Consider the following 19,618-nt stretch of genomic DNA (forward strand, 5'->3'; position numbering starts at 1 on the left):
CCCATTATATAGGTATAAGAACCTCCCATTTTCTTGGTCAGACCAAGCCTCCCCGTCCACAGTACTATAACAACCCTAGCTATAACAATAACAGTAAGAAAGCCCTTCCTTATTAGGTGCTAGAAACTACTGTGTATTTAATGCAATGCTTCATACAGCCATAGGCACAAAAGTCAGTAAATGCAGAAGTTAAAAGTTCCTCATTGTAACGCTGACTCTGCTGCACTGCACATTTGGAAAGCTGTATGGAAGAAAACAAAGTCATAGACTTGACTGGAAAGCCAGGCATAGGAATTCCTTCAGCGTTGTGGCACCACAGAGACAATGCCTCTGGCTGGACCTTCCCTGAGTTCTGCTCAAAGGTCAGGACCATAATGACATATTAACATGTGCTTCATCAGATGGCATCCAATGATAGCCTGAAAAAAACCAGCTGGTACATTACTGTATTTCTCCTGGGAGCCACTGAGGCCAGAGCCAGCTCACGGGCAGACCTGCCCCTACCAAGCAATCCAGGCCACAGAATCTGGTGAGGAACCAAGCTGGTTCCTACCTCAGTGACACACTACTACCAAGCCCAATCACTCAGGGAAGTGCTACCCTTCTGCCTCCTGACCCTTACCTAAGGAAGTGAAGAGGTCCTTTTCTGTGACCCTTCTCTTCCCTTTTGGCAAACCCAAATGTAGGAATACGCAAAGTGCCAGTGATTACTTGGAAGCCCAAACAATCCAAACAGACTAATGCTTCTCAGTCAAAGAAGCCTCTCCAGAACAACAGGGAAAATTTGACTTTATGAGCAAGGACTCGTAATGCAGGTACATTAGTCATGCTATGCTACACTCAAAGCCCTTGCACTGATTTTTAAGAACTTCAGGTTGCTGGACTAAGACTAACTGTTGAGCTCACATCAGAGGCCCCAGCCTACTACAGCAATGTTCAAGGGTAACCATGAGGTCACCAAGAGAACAGGTGAAGTCTACAGAATGAAAGCTTTGTCCACGATAGTCACAGAGTTATAGTAGTTTCTCCTCAAGGACTTCTGAGGAGGCATCACATCAGTGCCTTCCAGAACAAACATGGGAAACGTTCCTTTCAGTGCCTACAATACCTGCTTCCTAGGAGGACTTAATGGTGTGGAAGGAGTCAGAGTAAAAAAATAAGTACAAAATCTCCTTAATATCTTGACAAGAAAAGTCCAAGTGACACATCAAGAAAGAGGACCTTCCTATCTCTGAGTAAGTTCTGATTATCTGGAACTGCAGTAGGGGACTCAGATCATATGATGATGAGCATGCTAAAAATAAAAAAGGGGAAAGACAAATTACTTCAGGCCTCACTCCATTTCTGGATAGTCAGGCTGTAACCTCTTTATGGAAGGAGCTATGCATACACAGCATATTGAGATTTTCTTCTTGGTAGGGGTCTCTAGAAATAAATGTAATGCAATCAGCAAAAATGAAAGTTAGGCAGATCCACTTTCACCTCAGATCTATTTGGGTGGGAAAATGGAAACCATGCGACCTGAAAAGAGAATAATTAATTGAACAGAAAACATATTTGATCAGGATAGCCATGAGACAAGGTTTGTTTAAAAGTTTAACAGTCTTTCATATAGACAAGCTTCATATGATGGTGACTAGCTGCCACAAGAATGGAGTCCTTTATTACATACTTTATTTAGATACTTTTTTAAACCTCAGTGTTAAGAATAAGAACACCAACAAAAAATGCATATACTCATATTTGTTGTGACTAATTGAACCTCTTGAAAGTAAGACCTATTAAATCACACTGGTTTTTTGGCTGAGTTTTAAGTTTCCGTGTAATAAATTAGGTCAAGAGGCCTCAGGCAGGTAAGCAAACCCCCCATACACAAACCAGAGAAGGCTAGATCCGTCTGTTGAGGACTGGTAAGCAAAAACAGGGGTCTGAGGGGAACAATCTGTAGCAAATGTATAAAATTCAACCCATTTTTTAAAGTGAGTGAAGACTCCACAGTAGAGACAACCTATAGATTGCAGATAGCCAATATGCAGCAACCTCTGCCAGCATCTCTTACTGCAGCCCTGAACTCTTCCTTTTCCAGCCCTGGACTTCTCACATATCTTTGCTGGTGCCCTTCACTCATCATGTACAAGATTTCCTGCCATATCAGGTCTTTGGCTCGTACGAAGAGAAACAGCCAGTTACGCCAAAATTTGTGGCGGTTTTATGATGTCGAAAAAAATCCCACATAGGACACTTTTCACTTCCAACTGAAAATTACAGACTTTGACCTCAAGTCCCTGGAGGTGAAGGGACTGCATCAGCTTCCTGCAAATCAAGCCCTAAATGCAGCTCTTGTATGAAACTGGAGCACAATAAATGTTTTCTTTGAGCAGAACCTGTAGCTCTGACATTCCTGAGCAGCTCTGATCTCCTGCAAGGCTGAGTCTTTTGGGCACTTGGGGGAGGTGAGGTTAGGGCAGCAGTGTGCAGCTCTCTACCATTTCCAGCCATTTCTGAGGTAGTTTGATTATTTCGGATAAAACTTCTGATGAACCAAGGCTGTGATCAATCCTGAATGGAGGGAGGTACAGACTCTGGCATGTGCTTTACAACAGGACTCTACTGGCATTACAGGGCATATGTAAATCACAGACCTGGGTTTCTCTCGAAGCAAGATCAGATGTGGATGGGAATTTGTAGCAAGGTCTGTACGTGCAAACACAGAAAGGAGTGGGTGGGGGGTGTCCAATCTTGACACTTCTATAATTAAAACTGCTCTGAAGTCTTAGAATTTGGAAGAGGCAGCTGGTGTCACACAGACCCCGCTTGTTCTGCCAGACAGCCAAACTGTCCTCATTTAAAACTACAATAGAAACCAGATGGAGGAGGAGAAGAGAGCATGGAGCAAGGCATCAGTGAGAAGGGAAATTGAGTTATAAACATACGGCACACAAAAGACAATACTTCTCTTCCCCTAGACAAAAATAAAACATAAAGGCAGTCACAGTAACTCGTTCCACTCACTGGATATCACCTCCAAGCCCAGTGTATGCAGACATTCACCTTCACCAGAGTCTTTTTCAAGACCACAGCTCATGCCACCTCCTTTATATGTCTGCTGCTCCTGCTAGGTCAGGTACCATGTCTTCCTCCTTCTGATCCCTCTGGCTTTCCGTGCCAGCAGTGGGCATGGAACTTCTCATCTCTCAGCATTGCTGGTATGGAGGGGGGCTCTCCCTTCTGTCCCTTCCCAGCCATAGTGGTGCCACCCACCAAACCTCCCCACCAGCAAGGAAGGTGCTCATTCTTTGCCTGTCTGACAAAGGCTTCACCTGGCACTAGACTGAGCATTTTGGCTAAGCTGGGGAGAGCTTTAAGCATGAACCTGTCTGAATCACCAAGGAGCCCAAGTAGGAGAGGACGCTAGGGAAGGAGGGAGTGATCTCATCTAATGACTGCTGGGAGGATGGCTTCCTGGCCTCTCACCAAAGCCAGCAAAGAGCAAGAAAGACCCTGATCCAGCAGGAGATGCAGGCAATATCCTGTGGCCTTCAGTGCCACCTTCTAGAAGAAACTGAGTCTCCATGGGCTCCAGAAGGACCCCAGGGAGGTGGCTGCTAAGTCAGACACCCCAACCAGTCAGTGTGAATACTGCCCAGTAAGACAGTATCTTACTGCCTTACTGGATCATGTATTCGGGGTACACTGCACTGAACTGGACTGAATAGCAGCAGGCTTCATTTTTCACTTATCCTTCTGTGATTTCCTCAGAGAGCTCCTTGTAAGGATAAACATTAGTGACAGAGATATTCAAGACCTCCTTACTAGTTGGTTTCTGTCACACTGAGGAGGTTCATGTCCTCTCTAATTTTATTTTAATTTTAGTTCAAGTAGTGGTAGGATAAATGCAGACCTTTCATTTCACCTGGAACATCACCTTTTTGATGTTTGACTTGAAAGAAATAGTTTGGATTTATTTTTTTTTTATTTCCCCCCAAAATGAATACTGAATTATAAAAAAAAAAAAATATGTTGTGGGCATTTTTATTTCATCATTTTGGGGGTTTTATACATTAGAATTTTTTTTAAATTGTCTTCAATTGCCCTCAATAGCAGTATATGCTTCCTATCATGCTATGTCAATAGCATGACAATAAAGGTCAAAATAGTCTCTTGTTTCAATGACTAAAATGACTAAAGTAGGAAATATTTGCTTCTCAAAAGTAAGTGTTTCAGTCTACTAAGCAGGAGTTGTTATTTTGCACAAGCAAAAAATAACAAAACAGAACAAACCAATGTATTAACTTGGTCTCCTAATCACAGGAAAGGAACAGGGTTGTACAAATGGCAACATACTTGAGAGCCAGTATCTCTGATACGACATTTTTCTGCATTTCCTGACTTTCTACTGTAAATCACGAGTTTTAAAGCTGATTCACTAGATATTTTTATTTTTATTTTTTGCTGACTTTGCCTGATTTTCACTAGGCGTAAGGTTGGCTGAGAAACAGATTCCAGAGCAGATCAAATTGTGCTTTCCTCCCTGCAGCTTGCCCAACCCCTGGTCCAGCTCATCAGTCACAATTCCAGATTGGCTCCCAATGCATAGTCCTCACCAGTGGCAGCTAAGAAAAAATCCTGCCTTGCCCCCAGGTATTACTTCCTTTGCCTTCCACTGTCCCCTTTTCAGTGGCAGATGGGGATGAAAGGGAACATAGCATCTAAAATCCCTACAAAGGGTCTCTCCTGCTCAGAGATGAAGTTGGCAGAGCTGGGGAAAGGGATGGCTTGCTCTGTCTGGACATAACTGCTACAAGGACAAAGAGAGGGCTTCAGTCTCCAGGATGCCTATGCATACTTTTCACCAGCACTAGATTAATTTTATAGAATTAAAAAAAAAATAAACTGTCTCACCCTCAAATTCCAGTGTTGAGTCTGGCTGTTAGTGCTGAGCCGCCACAACCCCTCCATGCGTACACACACCTGTATTTAAATAGCATGAGATAGCTAAACAACACCAAGCAGACCTAAAAACAAACCAACTTGTTTCAGTTCACCCTGTCTTTTCCCCCTTAGCTGCCATAAACATAGTTTAAAAAGATGAATAACTGGTGCCAAGGACAGCACAACTGAGTCACTGTATGTCACACGTTTCATATTTGTTTTCCCCTCTGCTTTTGTGGGAAATGTTCCTGCAATGTCACAAAGGTTAACGCAACAGTGCCATTCCCTGCAATGAAAGCACTGTCCTGTACACAGTCGTGATTCTGGTGGGCAGAAATGTAGGAAAAACGGATGTCGAATCTGTCGGATGCTGTGAACCATCACCTTCCATGCCCTGCTTGAGAAATGAAAATGCTGAGTGCTGTTCGAGATGTGACATTCCGATTTCAAGTAAATGCATTTTAACACAGCCTGCAGGCCAAGTGTGAGTTTGAATGAAGTCAACCACACCACTATCAAGGGTTTTTTTCCCATTGATATTATAGCCTGCTTACATCTGACATACCTAAATAATACGTGTCAGAACACCTGATTTTCCAGAGCAGATCTGACAACTGTGGTGTTCCAGACAGAAATGAAAGAGCCCAGGGCAGACCTGGCCATTTCATAGGCAACAGACATCAAAGAAAGCCTAAGAGAAAGTACTGCCAAAGCAGACATTGAATGCTGACTCTCAGCCCCAGTGGTCACTGAGCCCCTCTGAAACCTGACTTTACCTTGACATAGCTGGCAAATTCTGTCACGCAGGCACTTTTGAAAGAGGTTGTACTAAATACGAGAATAGTTTTGTTAGGAAAACATCCTGCTGTGAATTTCCTGCAAAAAAAGACCAGATAACCGAACAGGATATCTCCACTCCTAACTTTTATGACTCTGTGGTACAACCACCTCGGAAAATAGAAGCTTAAGTTCTGAATGGCAGGTCAATGAGCTGTGCACGTCCTCATCTAATAATTTAAATCCTAACAACTCTAATCCACAGCAGATTAGGGTGGATATTGTACAGCATTTTGTTCACCACAGCACAAACAACTGGGGTAAGTAATTCTGGAGGTAGAAGTAACAGGACAATTTATGCTGTCTCAGGAAACAGACTCAGGTGTAAGTCTAGAAAATATCAGAATAGTTTTGAATTGACCTCCATCTCCATAAATGCCTAGATACTGTGAGGATAAGCAGACCGTAAGACAGGGATTCTGTCATTAGCCTCAATTCTGATGACACATACTAAACACACTAACAAATCCAAAGGCTGCATCAGCTGATGGGGTGCAGGAGTGAGTAGGGGGCAACGCCGATGCTGCAGCTCAAGAATGCTGGGAGAAGCAGCCTGCAAGGCAAGAGTGCAGTGCAGGTAAGTGTTGGTGCTGGGGTGGACAACAAGTGATGTAGGCTTCATATGAAGTCTCCTGGGTGTCTGCTGTCTTTCATCCAGACCAATAAACAAGCTTACGGACTGCAGGTGTCATGTTTTCTGTATCATGTTTTCCCTTCTTCCTCTGCTCTCTTCTGAAGCATGGATACTTATGAAAGCCATGCTAACCTACTTAACTGCTGGCAACAAAGCGATGAAAATATACAGACTTCATAAGCTTTTTCCTCCTCTCAACAGATTTTAATCTACATGTTTTCATTTACACGGACTTCCAAAGCAAGTCAGAAAAGAAGGAAAGTCTCCATCTTTTACCTGAGCCTGCTAGCTGACACAGACTTGCTCAGTTTCTTGCAGTCCCAAAATTACTCTGGAGGCAACTTGTAAGCCATTATACCCATTTCTTAACTGACAGAGGTGTAGAAACCAACACCTCCCTTGACACATGTGGGTCCTTACATGGAATTCTTAGGATCCCAGAATCTGGAGAAAGGCAATACAAGGGGATCAACGTATACTCCCTACCTGGCTGTCAGTGTTAGTTTGTCTCTTAGTTCTTTTCAACTTAGACTCTAGTGTGCCAGGTAATAGGGATTCCAAGCTTCTCTTTATAAGGAAGACTTCTGGGGCTGTTACAAAGAAATTCTGGGTACTTAGATCTTCATGTGCACGTGAAAAACACCAGTTATTAGTTAAACAGTTTTTAAGTCCTTTGTACTGTGCCTTTCACAAGCACCACTTCCATACACTGAAATCTATAGCAATCTCTAGAGGATACAATATTTGTCTGTGGTTTCTGTGCTGCTCTGTCGTGATACTTCCCTGTTTGACAGATCCTTACTACACTTTTGCAGTGATGACATGGTGGTGACAAAGAAACTAACTCCCAAATAAATGCTCTTGGAAGGCTTTAGGAAGTAGGTGAAGAGACAGGGTGAAGCAAGGAACTGGGTTGTTATCTCATGAACATGTTCGACCTCCAGAAAAGTGGGCTGCTCTGCAGTTCTCTCTGCTGTTCTTTCCCAGGACATTTCTGTTGTCCCTTCAAACGTGCAAGGATAAGATGGAGGTCCATCAGCACGCATGGCTGTCCTACCATGCTTGCCACACAGCAAGTCATTTACAAGCATATATGACAGCCACTCCCAAGCTTTAAAGCACGCATCCAACTGTGCCAGCTAATGCAGAATGGCAGTGCCAATGAGCTCAGGGGTGTGAAAGGGAGAACAGAGGCCCATCACCTCACTGAGAGGCCAGGTTATTCTTTGGTAGCAAGGTACAAAGTAACAGAGAAACTGGTCCTGGACCAAGCTCTCATATTGATGAAAAACTGCATGGTTGAATCTCATAGCACATATTTATATCTTCTCTCTCCTTTTTTATTTTGCCCTCTGTCACACTGATGGAGTGATGTAGACTGACACTAGACTGTGCAGCAATGTACTTTCACTCAGGCCTCTCACTGATCTTGCCTCTAGGGCTCTCCCAGTGAAGAGCAATATAGCAATTTCCAGAGGTTATTCCAAATGGGCTGTTTTACAGATAGTCAACAATTTAGGGCAGAAAGCAGTAAAAATCACTGGGGATCATTACATATCACAGACAGACAGATGAGGAGCTTAAATACAAACCCATAACAGCTGCAAATGAGAAGTGAAAGGCAAATGAAAACAGACTTTTGAGTAAAAGTAAATAAGGCTTTATGATGTCAATCTGATTGAAAACAAACATGTGAAGGCATTAGCAATAATCAGTCATTATAATTTGAAGCCAAGCAGCACCAAATCCATTCCATCTTTGCTCAGTTCCTGAGCATATATTTAGACTGAGAGTTTTCATTTCCAGGTTGCCTGGGCCTGACCCAAAGAACCACACTCATACAAAAAGTCCCATTGAATTCAGCAGTATTTTCCAGAAGAGAGGAAAAAACTGATTTGTTCCACACCCTCTTACCTTTTACTGTGTCATGCAAATACTAGCAAAGGAGGCATAAGAACAATAGAAGAATTTTCACCAGCTTTACAACAGCATAAAATGTTGGTGTGAGTTTTGACACAGAATGGAGAATTAAAAGTTCTGCTGGCAGTGGAAAGTCACCTAGAAATTCTCCTTCCAACTCTGCTCAGAGGAGGCTGAAAACAGGTCAGTCTTTATTTGAAGAGGATTAAGCTGTGGGTGACTCGGACTGCTGAAGTTTTCCTGCTGAAACAAGTTGCTGTTCTACCCACCCTAAGTAGTGCCCAGGGTATATGATCAACACAGCCTGTGGGCTCAGTTTCTGTGTCTGTGAAGCACGAAGAAAATTCTGCCAGAAGCAGCACCTGGTCAGACATGTATAATGTATAAATGTATATCTATGTATATATCAGCATATATATGTGTGCATATATATATATGTGCAAGTATTTTTACATATACAACTATATTCATTTATGGACGTATATATGTGTGTGAGAGAGGTTTCATGTGCATTACCAGGAAATTCTTCTTAGATAAATAGCTGATTTTTAATAAGGTGTCAATCAAAGCCTAACAGAGTCAAAAGATGCAGAAGTGTAACCTGGCTGATGTCACAGGTCTTGGGGATACATCACCACATGCTGTTATCTCCTGCTTGTTGAATCTTGCTCAGCCAACCAGAGAATAAGGCATTGCCAGACATTTTCAATGCTTTCTTGGCCCAGGCAAAGGGCATTAAGCTACTGCATTTCCCTTCTACTGTGCTGAAGGTCTTTCTGGGTGAAGTACTTGCTCTCAGCCAAAGAAAGCCGTTGGTTTGGGGGTGTGTTCCTCAAGCATGCATGGATTTCTACATCAGCAAGTCCAGAACCAGTCTCAGTGGATTGGTTTAACACAGTAGCTTAGTTCAGAAGGGCAGCCCATGGGATATGGGTCATTTTGGCTACATCTTTTCATCTCCAGAGGCTGCAATACTCTAAAGTGTACTTTTACAGTCTTGATCAGAGGGATCATATTTTTCATTTCCATACATCAGGGAGGGTAAAGAGCTCTAAAAGAAGCTGCTGAGCAGCCTGGCTCCAGCATCTGGATGTGGTGCTGCTCCTTCAGGGCTTCTTTCAGGAACAGCAGGGAGCACAGCACTGCTCCATCTGCCAGCCTTGTGGCACATCAGTGCTTCACATATGTTGCAAGAGGGCAATTTGCTCGCTCTCCAGAGCCCAAGAGAATCATCAAGGACAGCAGAGGAGGCAGAATAACATTTGCAGATTGTGTCACAACGCCTCCCAACTTTCTAGAGGCTGATCCTGGGCTGGGATTGTTTAGAAGAAAATATTTCCTGCCATGTTTGTGTCTACCTCCACCTCAGGATGTCAGCACACAACTACTGAGATGCACCCAGAGCATATGGAATGGTTTCTCTCAAGGCTGAGCTGTAGAGACTGTACCTCTGCAACTGCTTGCCAAAGTGGTAAGAGTATTAGAAACAGAAACTAGTTCTGTGAGGTCAGTGACAAAAGGAGGCACAATATGGCTTTTACAGACCCTAGTAAAAGAGGAAAAGAAACAAAGCTGAACAAAATATTCAGCATGGTGGTGTCTTCTTATTCCCCAAAAGGCTTCTATCCCCTCACCCAGCAGGGAAAAGTCACGAGAGATATCCATCTACACAATACTCTTCTTTATATTCCCAAGACCCTCCTACCCCCCAGTGGTAGCAGTTGTCCCCATGTCTTTCCTCCTCCACAGAAAATCCCTTCAGTTCCACATGGGATACAAGCTTCCCTTCACCTTTCAATAAGGGTGAATCTCAGGGGTTATCAAGCTGAGGGTCATTCTCAGTGCTAACAGTGGAAAAAAAAGCAATACCAAGCTGTTACTAAAGTAGTAAATCTAATCACTTCACAATCGTGCTCCTCAGTTTCCAAGCCCCCCAACAGATTCCTGATATATTCCATATTTCACTCTTTATTTTGTTTTCCATTTGGCAAAGGACAGGCTCTGAACCAGTATGAAGAAAAACAACCTTCCCACTGCCCCCCCCCCCCCCCCCCCCCGACTTTTTTTTTCACCATGCTATCTCTGCTCTAAGTCAGGCCAGGTAGTGCTTATCATTTCCTCTGCACAGCAAACACCAGCGTGCATGCGTTTCCTGCCAATGAGTCCTAAACCATGAGCTGACATTGTTTTCAAGGCCCCCCTCTCTTGGAGGCAGAAGCAGCTCTGCTGCACAGCGCTTCCTGTTGATGTCAGGCCCCTCTTCCTCCTAAAGCAAATGGGCTTCCTGATGGCATCTGTGTCCTTTTCCATGAGGATTAACAGGAGCCATTTTCATACACAGTGGCCGGGCAATTAAAAAAAAAAAAATGGTAGTGGAGAAAGGGATGTAATAGGGAGGAGCCAGGGTGGATTTGTTTTTTTCCTAGCAGTTTTGGAGACCATCTGGGACCCCTCACAATGAGGAGGAGAGAGAAGAGATAAGAGGTCGAAACAATCCAGCTATGTCTCAGGGATGCTGGTATTTGCGAGTACTAGAAAATCACTTATTAGCAGAGAACATCAGAGACTAATTACAGCTGCCAATTTCCCACTGCTAAGGAATGTAAGCTCACAAAAGAAAAGCTACAGCCACAGCCCCTCGTTCCAGCAGCGCTGTCATAAGCTGTGGGAAATGCCAAGACCTTTACACCAGACTATTGCCTTCGTTTTTATTCTCTCAAATGGAGAGATCACTACCACTGCCAGCACTGTTTCATCAACAGCGGAGAAGCTGGGCGACAATTGCAGAACACAACTCACACCAAGCTGAATCACCTGAGCCCTACAGACTGCCATTGTGTTAGCCACTGCCACAGCAGAGAAGGGAAAACCTAACCAGACACCATTTCACATATTCACCATTTCCCTCACTCCATGGCATTTAAGGTTTGCACTTTTCCTGTTAGAGGAAAACAGAGGTTGACAGTTTGCTGCACAGTGTAAGAAACAGTCATGGAACGTGTGACTACAGGCTCCATCATCTTGGTGGGGACACAAAACAGGGCAGAGGATGAGAAGCACAGCAGTGCTGCCTGCTCTTTACAGTGTTTCAGCCACGAGGGTCCCATGGCCTCCTGCATAGGGCAAGGAGTCAGGTTGCCTTAGGACATCTTCCCCTGCAAGCAGAGGTTTCCCATGACTGAGGAAACAGAGACCCCCAGCATTTTCTATGCCACATCTGTACCACCATGGCCAAAAAAAGGTGGGGTGGGAAGGGGGTTTACTAAGAGACCCCTATCGATAACAGAACAGGACCTGTCCCTTAGCAGACCTGCCAACCACTGCTTCGAATGGTCGTCTGGGTTGAGTTTCAGGTATATTTCAATAAAATTTACTGTTATAATACGATTTTTTCCTTCTTTTCCTATGTGTGGCCTGGTTACCTTCCCGTGTCACTGTAGGAACTAAGCAAAGGGTTACACTTCCAATTTCTGGCAGTAAATTGCCACAGAGGCTGACAAAATTATTCCAGCTGTGTGCAACTGTAGCCAGCAGCAGATGTGGCCCCAAGTCTGGCAGAGACAGCAGAGATGCAAGAGAGTGAACTGGGACTTATTTTTCCTCCTAAGAAGAAATTCCTCTTCAAGGTGCAACTGCAAAGTCTTAATGGCTGGTGTGGGTATAAGAAGCAAAGGAGAAAAGCCCACCTACATTCTCACAGCAGAGTTGGCCAGGGCTGCTGAAGTTTACATTGCTGACATTGAAGCAAGCATTCCCGGACATGGAAGGTGTGACAAGCACAGCCAAACTCAGCTGGAGCTGCGCCACTGTTCTCGCATGGCAGTGGGATGGAGGACTGGGAGAGGAGACCTCCCTGTGCTTTTTAGGGAGCTCCAGCCTACACAATGCCAGCAGTTCTGGAAGGTGCTGAGCAGCTGGCAGTGCTAGCTAAAACCTGTGAGTACTTTGCAGGATGGGACCCCATTTTCAAAGCTGCTCTGGGAGCAAAGCCGCACTTTGATGAAGGATTGTGCAAGAGAAATAGGCTCCACTGAGCCCAAATTTTCCCATTGCCCTCTCCCTCTCTTTTAGTACGCCTTGTTATTTGTGAATGAATTACCTCAGTCCCTGTTAAGCAGTGTACTGACCAGGAAAAGGGCGTGGGGATTATTAACGGAAAAATCCTTGAGTCTTTCAGCCCTGCAGCATGGCTACAGTTACAAGAAAAACAGGATACTATGCTGCATGTGGGGAGGAGGAAGAGAAAAGGAGTAGAAACTCTAATGATCTACAGAGACTAACTAGCAAGGAAGAACATGTGGTGGTGGTAAATAGGCACAGATGGCCTGAATGACCAGGAAAGAAATGAAGGCACACAATAGTGGTCTGCAAAGGGTATGAATACCGCCAAGGGAAATGGCTTGTTCTAGGTGATCAAGGGGTTGTAACTACGAGTGAGTGAATGAAATTATGAGGGGATATTTAGGTAAAAAGGTAGGAAAAACCTCTTAAGATTGAGGCATAGTATCATGTAGAATTGCCTTCTTAAGGGAGGAGGAGGGAGGCATACTGTCTGGATATTTAAATTCAGTCAGAAGATTACTCTGAAGGGAACAGTCCTGCTCAGGCTGGAGACAAAGACAAAACAATCTTGCCAGCTTTCCCATGCTGTTATCAGGTGATGCCTTTTAAGCCGCAGCAAGATCCCTTGGAAGAGCTTGCTGAGTTAATTATAAAGGAAAGCATATAGTGCCAGCACTCACTACAGCAAGGGACAACCACAACCAGCAGCTGGAGTTTAAATTGGGTACTATAGCATGCGGGAAGAAGGGCTACTTGAAAATTATCCAACAGAATAATTTTCCAGTGGGAAAGTTTCACATTTCACAGAATCAAACTGTTTCACCAGGACACAGGGATTCTGTTCAATTTTTCAACCAAAGAAACACTCAAATCTATTGTTTCTAGAAGGCAAAATGTGTTCACTCCCATATCATTATTTTCAGTGTAATATAACCTTCTGGAGAATTTTTGTTTCAGGGGAGTTTCTACTTTTTTATTCCAATTCTGGGTGAAAGCAAGTCTTGTGGTAGGGGAAGTGGAGTACAGTGCAAAACAGGAACCAGCTCTAATGGATATCGAGTGATACCATCAATGACTGGCTAATGTTTGCTGCTCTCTATACACTTCTGAGGACAGCAGCACTCTCCCTTGCAAGCTGAAGCCCAGAATATTGTCTGTATTTCTTGTCAATGAATCAGAGAAAAAGGATGCTAGTGCCCTATGGTTTGCTTTTGACCCTCATTTGAAATCCTGCTTGTATCTCACGTCCCCCATTGTGAGGATGAAACCCCAGAACAGTCTCACAGAATGTGCTTTGCTTCTGTTAGCAAAAATCTAAGCCCTTGGCAAGGAGTCATGAATTAAGAGAGGATAAGTATCATTCTCATTCCATAGGTACAAACAATGAGAAACAGAAATTATTTGGCAGCCTGAGGTCATGCACTGAGATAGTGGAAGACCTAAGGTTAGAGCCCATGGCTTTGATTTCCAGTCTGTAACTAATCAAAATGGCTAGTTTTCTTGTATCTGAACTCCAGGTAAATAGAAACTTACCTTCAAAAATTCAGAAGTTGGTAAAGCATGCAGAGATTGCAACTGATTTGTCAGAATCACTGACCCAGAGAGCTGAGTTGAAAATCTCACATAAATGTGTTTTTCTGGGAGAGACTCAATTTCCCCCAAGCTTCTACCAAGCCATAAAGAGCCTCTCTACACAAACTTCTAGCCAAAACCTAGACACACAGGCTAAAACCTCAGGAGATTTGAGTCAGAGACCACTGATCAGATTGCGGAGTAACCTTTTGGGCTGTGTGTCCTTAGTTTGCCAAAAGACCAGACTTCAGTAGCCCCGTGCCTGGGAATGTTTGGAACTGGACCCACACTTTGTGGCTTGGTGTCACTTCTGTAATTCTTTTCTTTTTCTTTCCTCTTGAATGGTCGTCTCGTAACTAAATACCACAATAATAGCAAGAAGCTACCAAGAGGTCATCTGGGGGAAAAGTGCAATACTTCTGACCATTTCAGGGAAGGGAGGTTGGTGGGGGGTGGCAAGAGTGGTCCAAATTCCCTGAAAAAGATGTCCTGTCTGATCACAGATCAGTTATACAAAACTTCTTACATTCCTTGTCTACTGACTTCCTCCATCTCCTCAACATCCATTGGTTTCCTTTCTTTACCTTTCATTTTAATTTCACAGGGCACTCAGTTTTCAGCAGAATTTTCTTTCCATGGAAATCACACAAACCCCACCATTGGGACGTGGATAGAGGTTTGAAATCCCTCCTCAGCAAAAAGACACTTGGATCGGGCATTTATGATTCAGGCCCATATCTTCCAACTGCAGCTCTAAACTGCATCAAAGACTTTTGTTCCTAGCTTTTGTTCCCAGCTTTTGTTCCCTTCTCTGTTCCCTTGAAATGTCAGCAAACATGATGGCTTTGTTGATGCCGTGAGGGTGGTCTGACCGCTTCCCACGCTGGGCATGCGGACTGGGTAGCCGTGGAGCACTCAGCAATTCACTGGGTGTCTCCTCTAGGATGTTGTTGTTCCTCACACCAAGGCAGTGGCCTGAAGCAGCAACACTGCCATGAAATCAACAGAAAACAAACCCGCCTCCAGCTGCCCTGGCTCACACAGGGACATGCAGACTGTTTGTTCCAAACTAGCAGCTGCTGATGCTGCCAGGAGGACAGGAAACCATGCTGGGAACTCGGGGCTCTCCCTGAATATTGGGATGGATATACACCCCTTCAGACATTCCCTGCTTTGTCTGGAGTAAGTCTCCAAATACGTGCATTACTGCTGCCTCCTGAGCCAACAGACTGCAGGGCTGTCAGAGCGCCCAAACCTCACGTCTGTTCTAGCTCTCTGCTGACTTCCATGTGGAAATGGTTTCTCTCACATCCAAGTGTGTGTGCCTGCATGTGTGTGTGTGTGTAGCAGGGTAGGGATGGGATGGACAGGCATGTCCTGCACCAAACACCTCCTGTTACCTCCTCAGATGCCCCTGGACCGCTCTGTGATGACCTGAGACCTTCCTGGCTACTGGTTGTTTCTTGGTGAGCACTGGATGCCCTGTGGGTAGGGGCAGACAGCACTGCTGACCATCCTGACCCACGTTGCTCCCTGTAAGGTTGCAGGAGAGTCCGTGTAGAGCCCAGCAGACTCTACCTGAGCTCTGGGAACTACCCGCAAAACATATCTGCTTGCTGTCACAGCATCCCAGGGCAGTTCATGGGAGGAATGGGAAAATCAGCTGAGTCAACTACCAACAACAGGCCATATTTCTCCATCCCATCACAGGAAACACTTTAGCGTGCACTGCCCAGTAAGGATTGCCTTAACGTTACTCCTCAGCCCACCCCAAATGTTTGTACCAAGGGGGATATTCCAGGACATTTATCCTGCTCTATCTCTCTCTGCTTTGCCTACAAATATGCTGCAAAATTTAAGTCATGGCCTCTCAGCTGTTCTGAAATTACATGTTTGGCTTCAGCCTGAAGAGCCCGAGCAGCACTGCTCTACTGCACTTCCCTGGGAGCCACTATGGTAAGGATGTGATCCTATTTAGGAATGAGCAGAGGTATTTCTTGCTCTCTGCTCTGCATCTCTCAGGTTCAGTAGGTCTTTTCCTATCGCAATGATCTTTCCCAATTTTCTTCAACTGCAGGAAAAAAAGGGCCCTGTCCAAAGAGGAATTTTGCAGCAAGTCTCACAAAAGATCATATTTGTCTGCAGCTTGGTTTCATTTAAGGAAGATCATTCCTTGGTCAAGAGCTCTCAAAACAGACAATGCCTTGTCTCCAGATCTCCAGAACCTCCCATCCAGACACTGTCATCGAAGCTTTCAACTTGAGTGCTCCTCTGATCCATATCCAGCCTCACCAATAATTTCTCAGCAGTCTGAGAACAGTTTTAGGCCAACACAACCTACTTCCCTTGGAATTGATGGTACCAGCCTCTGAGTGTCAACTGCAGAAAATAACAACAGTGCTACCTACTGTTGACAAATCCACCTAAAATTTGGTTATTTTTTTCCCTCTTGACACCAGTTTTGTTCTGGTTAATTCCTTGGGCTTTCCTGGGACTAATTCATGGCTCACTCTGGTGGTAACAGGGAAAGCGTGGATGTTGTGGAAGCACTTTGTCACAGGGGAGATTTGCAAGTACTCACATCACATAGAAGTTGCTTTTGATCTGCTGTTTCACTAACCTAAATCTTAAGCCCCCTTATGGCTGGGAATACTTTCTGTATATGCAGAGTTGAAGTACTTCCATACCAGTTGGCTGCAGCATCCCAGATTTATACTAGTATCACTGAGGTCAGAAGCTGGCCCGATGCCACGCATGCTGTGCTTCCGGAGGAGCTCAGTGGTAAAAGGCAGTGTGCTGAAATGGAGGCAAGGCATCAGAGTGCTGCAAGGTGCTAGAAAACCCCTTCAGATCCCCAGCAACAAAATGAAGACACTCTTTCTCTGGCAGCATGCAAACCTCTTATACTTCTTATGTCCCACTGTGAGAGACCTGTGTGTTGGAGCACTTGAAAGGACACATGGGGTGACAAGAGCCACATGCTACGGAAGACTTGTGGTACAATGTACAGCCAAGAAGTGTGTTCCTAACTGGATCCCTTGGCTTGTACAGCCCTGCCCCATCCAGCTTTGCCACACTGCTCTGAGCATTATCCTCTACTCCATAGCTTCATATGGCAAAATATAGCTGGGCAGGAGACATTCAGTGAGGCCAACTCTGCCTCTGACCTATCTGAGCAGAGTAGGGAAGGGTCTACAGGGAGACACATCAATAAAAATGCATGAAGTGCAGACACAGCTGTCAAGGTCTACAGACCAATGCCCTGGTCTCCTGGGCATAGATGGTCCCTTGTAAACTTAGAGACTGGTTTCACATGCAGCATTCAGGCCATCCCAGTTTCTAGGACAGCTCTGGGCAGAGATTGAAGTCAGTTGTATGAATCCTATACATAATGCCTGTCCCTTGATCTGAAATGCTGGGCATGAGGGCAGATTCAGCTGCATAGCCTGGAACATAAACCCCTTGGTTTTGCAGTATGTAAGCAGATATTCGGGTGGATGATGTCTTGTTGGACTAGGGCTGTAAGGGGAGATGGCAAAGAGGCTGGGAGTCACAGTCAGGTGTACATAGGCAAGCTTAGAGAAACAAAGGAAAAGCAGTGAAAGATAATGATGTTCCCAGGGAACCCACATTTGAGTTTGGCTTGTCTGACCATGACCCGAGACTCCTTTATAAATTGCATCAGGAAGACAGCACTGGCCAAAAGAACACAACAGCTAATCATAAAATGTGAAGAATATCTATTATGCGCTCAGCTAATGACATTTTAAAGCCTATAATTTTTTGCATCTGTAGTTTCCTGGCCTGTAGTATTTTTTCTCCTTTCCCTTGGAGCCAAGCTAGAGGCAGATTGAGATAAAAATCCTGCAGCTGAACACCCTGTATTTCAGGGAAATTGAACTCAGGCATATGTACTTCATATTCAACCCTGATCAGAGCAGTCTGAGAGAAATCAGTTCAAAATGAACTGGGCTCCAGACAGGCACCTTCAACTCCCACTTTGGACAAGAGAGCAGAGGCCAGTGCGAGAGCTTCAGAGTGTAATTCAAGTGGGCTTTTGAGATACGCAAAACTCAAGTGCAAATCAAGTCAGCTTTGTAGGCCTGTAGACCTTTATAGACAACACAAGTAAGGTCTGTTTCTTCTGATTTCAGGTTTTGTTGGGGAAATTTCTTAACATCAATTTGGTAGCCCTTGGGTAACCTCAGTCTTCTTTTACACAACTGCCTGAGCACTCCTCATTGGAATCTTTACAGAGGGTTTGAAAAAAAAGCATTGGAAGAATATGAATTCAGGAAACAGGAATGTTATAACCTTGCTAACACAAAGGCAAAACCAATTGTGCACACACAAATTTAGAAGCAGCAACAGCAAAAAACTTTGAAGGAAAACAGCAGCGATTTTAATTATTGCCTTATATGAGTTCAGAATGTTGCAAAGTTAAACAAAGCAATTATAAGGCTAGGCATTTAAAAATACCTAATGTTTTACAGGCCCCTTTGAGATGAATCAGGTATGCAAACATCTGGGGACTGCAAAATCTATCAGGAAACACAGACAGATGAGGTACATCGAGACAGGAAGGTTCAGGGCTGCCACTGGTGAGACAAGGAACAGCAGGAGATTCCCACACCTTCTTTTGGGTACGAAATGTTAGTTCTACATGGATGTGTACACTTAACAAAAAAAGGAAGAAAAAGAGAGAGCTAAAAAAGGGTTTTGCAAGCCTCATGCTGTTCTGTGTCTTTCTCACTTTGCTCTGATCTCTCTGTACATGTCACTGGCTGGCAGGATGACTGCTTCCTGATTCATGATTTCATATTTAATTATTTCTATATAAAAGAAATTTAAAGGAAATAATTACAAATAGTTTGGCCACACTGCATCAAGTCACTGGAAACTATTTCATTATCCCTGACATCTTCTCTTTTTTTCCTCCTTTTTTTTTCCCCTTCAAGGGAAAAGCTAAATGCTTTCCTAAACACTTTCCAGACTTGAGCTATTCACAGATTGCATGTGGAAGGCAAACACAGCCCAGGCCTGGAAGAAATACTCTCTCATACTGGTCACCCCAGTAGCTTGGGGCGTTGCAGGCAATGTCCTCAGTAGCGTTTCCTTTCAGAGAGCTGTTGCTGCATAAAAATGCTTTGGGTGTAGCAATCCTGTGCTCATCCCACAGGCACTTCATGAAAGAGACAACTGTTCCATGTTGGGAATTCAGAGAAACCTCTGGCCAGTAGTGGCTGCTGGAGGCACCCTGATTAAAGCCCCATTGTTTTGCCCACTCTGGCTAAACCACTCCCTGATGAAGCCCCTGTCTGTCCAGTGGTTTGGGAAGAAGCAAATAAGTAAATACAGTCATTGCTGGGAATAACAAAGATTGGAGGAAGCAAGGAAAGAGGAAGTAACAAAAGAAAAAATCCTTTAACGCATTACATTCCTTCAAAGGCATATGCCCAGGAGTTGTGTTTCTCAACTGTGTTTCTTTTGTCTTTCTTACTCCTGGATCTTGCTGTACTAAGGGCTTTGAGACACTAACAAACACATTGCAAACACAAGAAGGGGTGTTGCAGGAAAAGGGCGTTGAGATCAGACTTAATCAAACTTCCTTACATTTTGATAGCTACAGTACTGCTATACAAGTCAATCATCTCTTTGCCT

General features: G+C 44.3%; 1 protein-coding gene across 1 annotated transcript in view; it reads right to left on the reverse strand.

Annotated features, from left to right (window-relative positions):
- The window catches only part of ARHGAP31 (Rho GTPase activating protein 31), a 60,408-nt gene that overhangs the window by 24,371 nt on the left and 16,419 nt on the right, over positions 1 to 19,618 (reverse strand). The gene's annotated exons all lie outside the window — the stretch shown is intronic.

Source organism: Corapipo altera, unplaced genomic scaffold, assembly GCF_003945725.1.
Source record: "Corapipo altera isolate COAL_440 unplaced genomic scaffold, ASM394572v1 61, whole genome shotgun sequence".
In the NCBI taxonomy this organism is placed as follows: Eukaryota; Metazoa; Chordata; class Aves; order Passeriformes; family Pipridae; genus Corapipo; species Corapipo altera.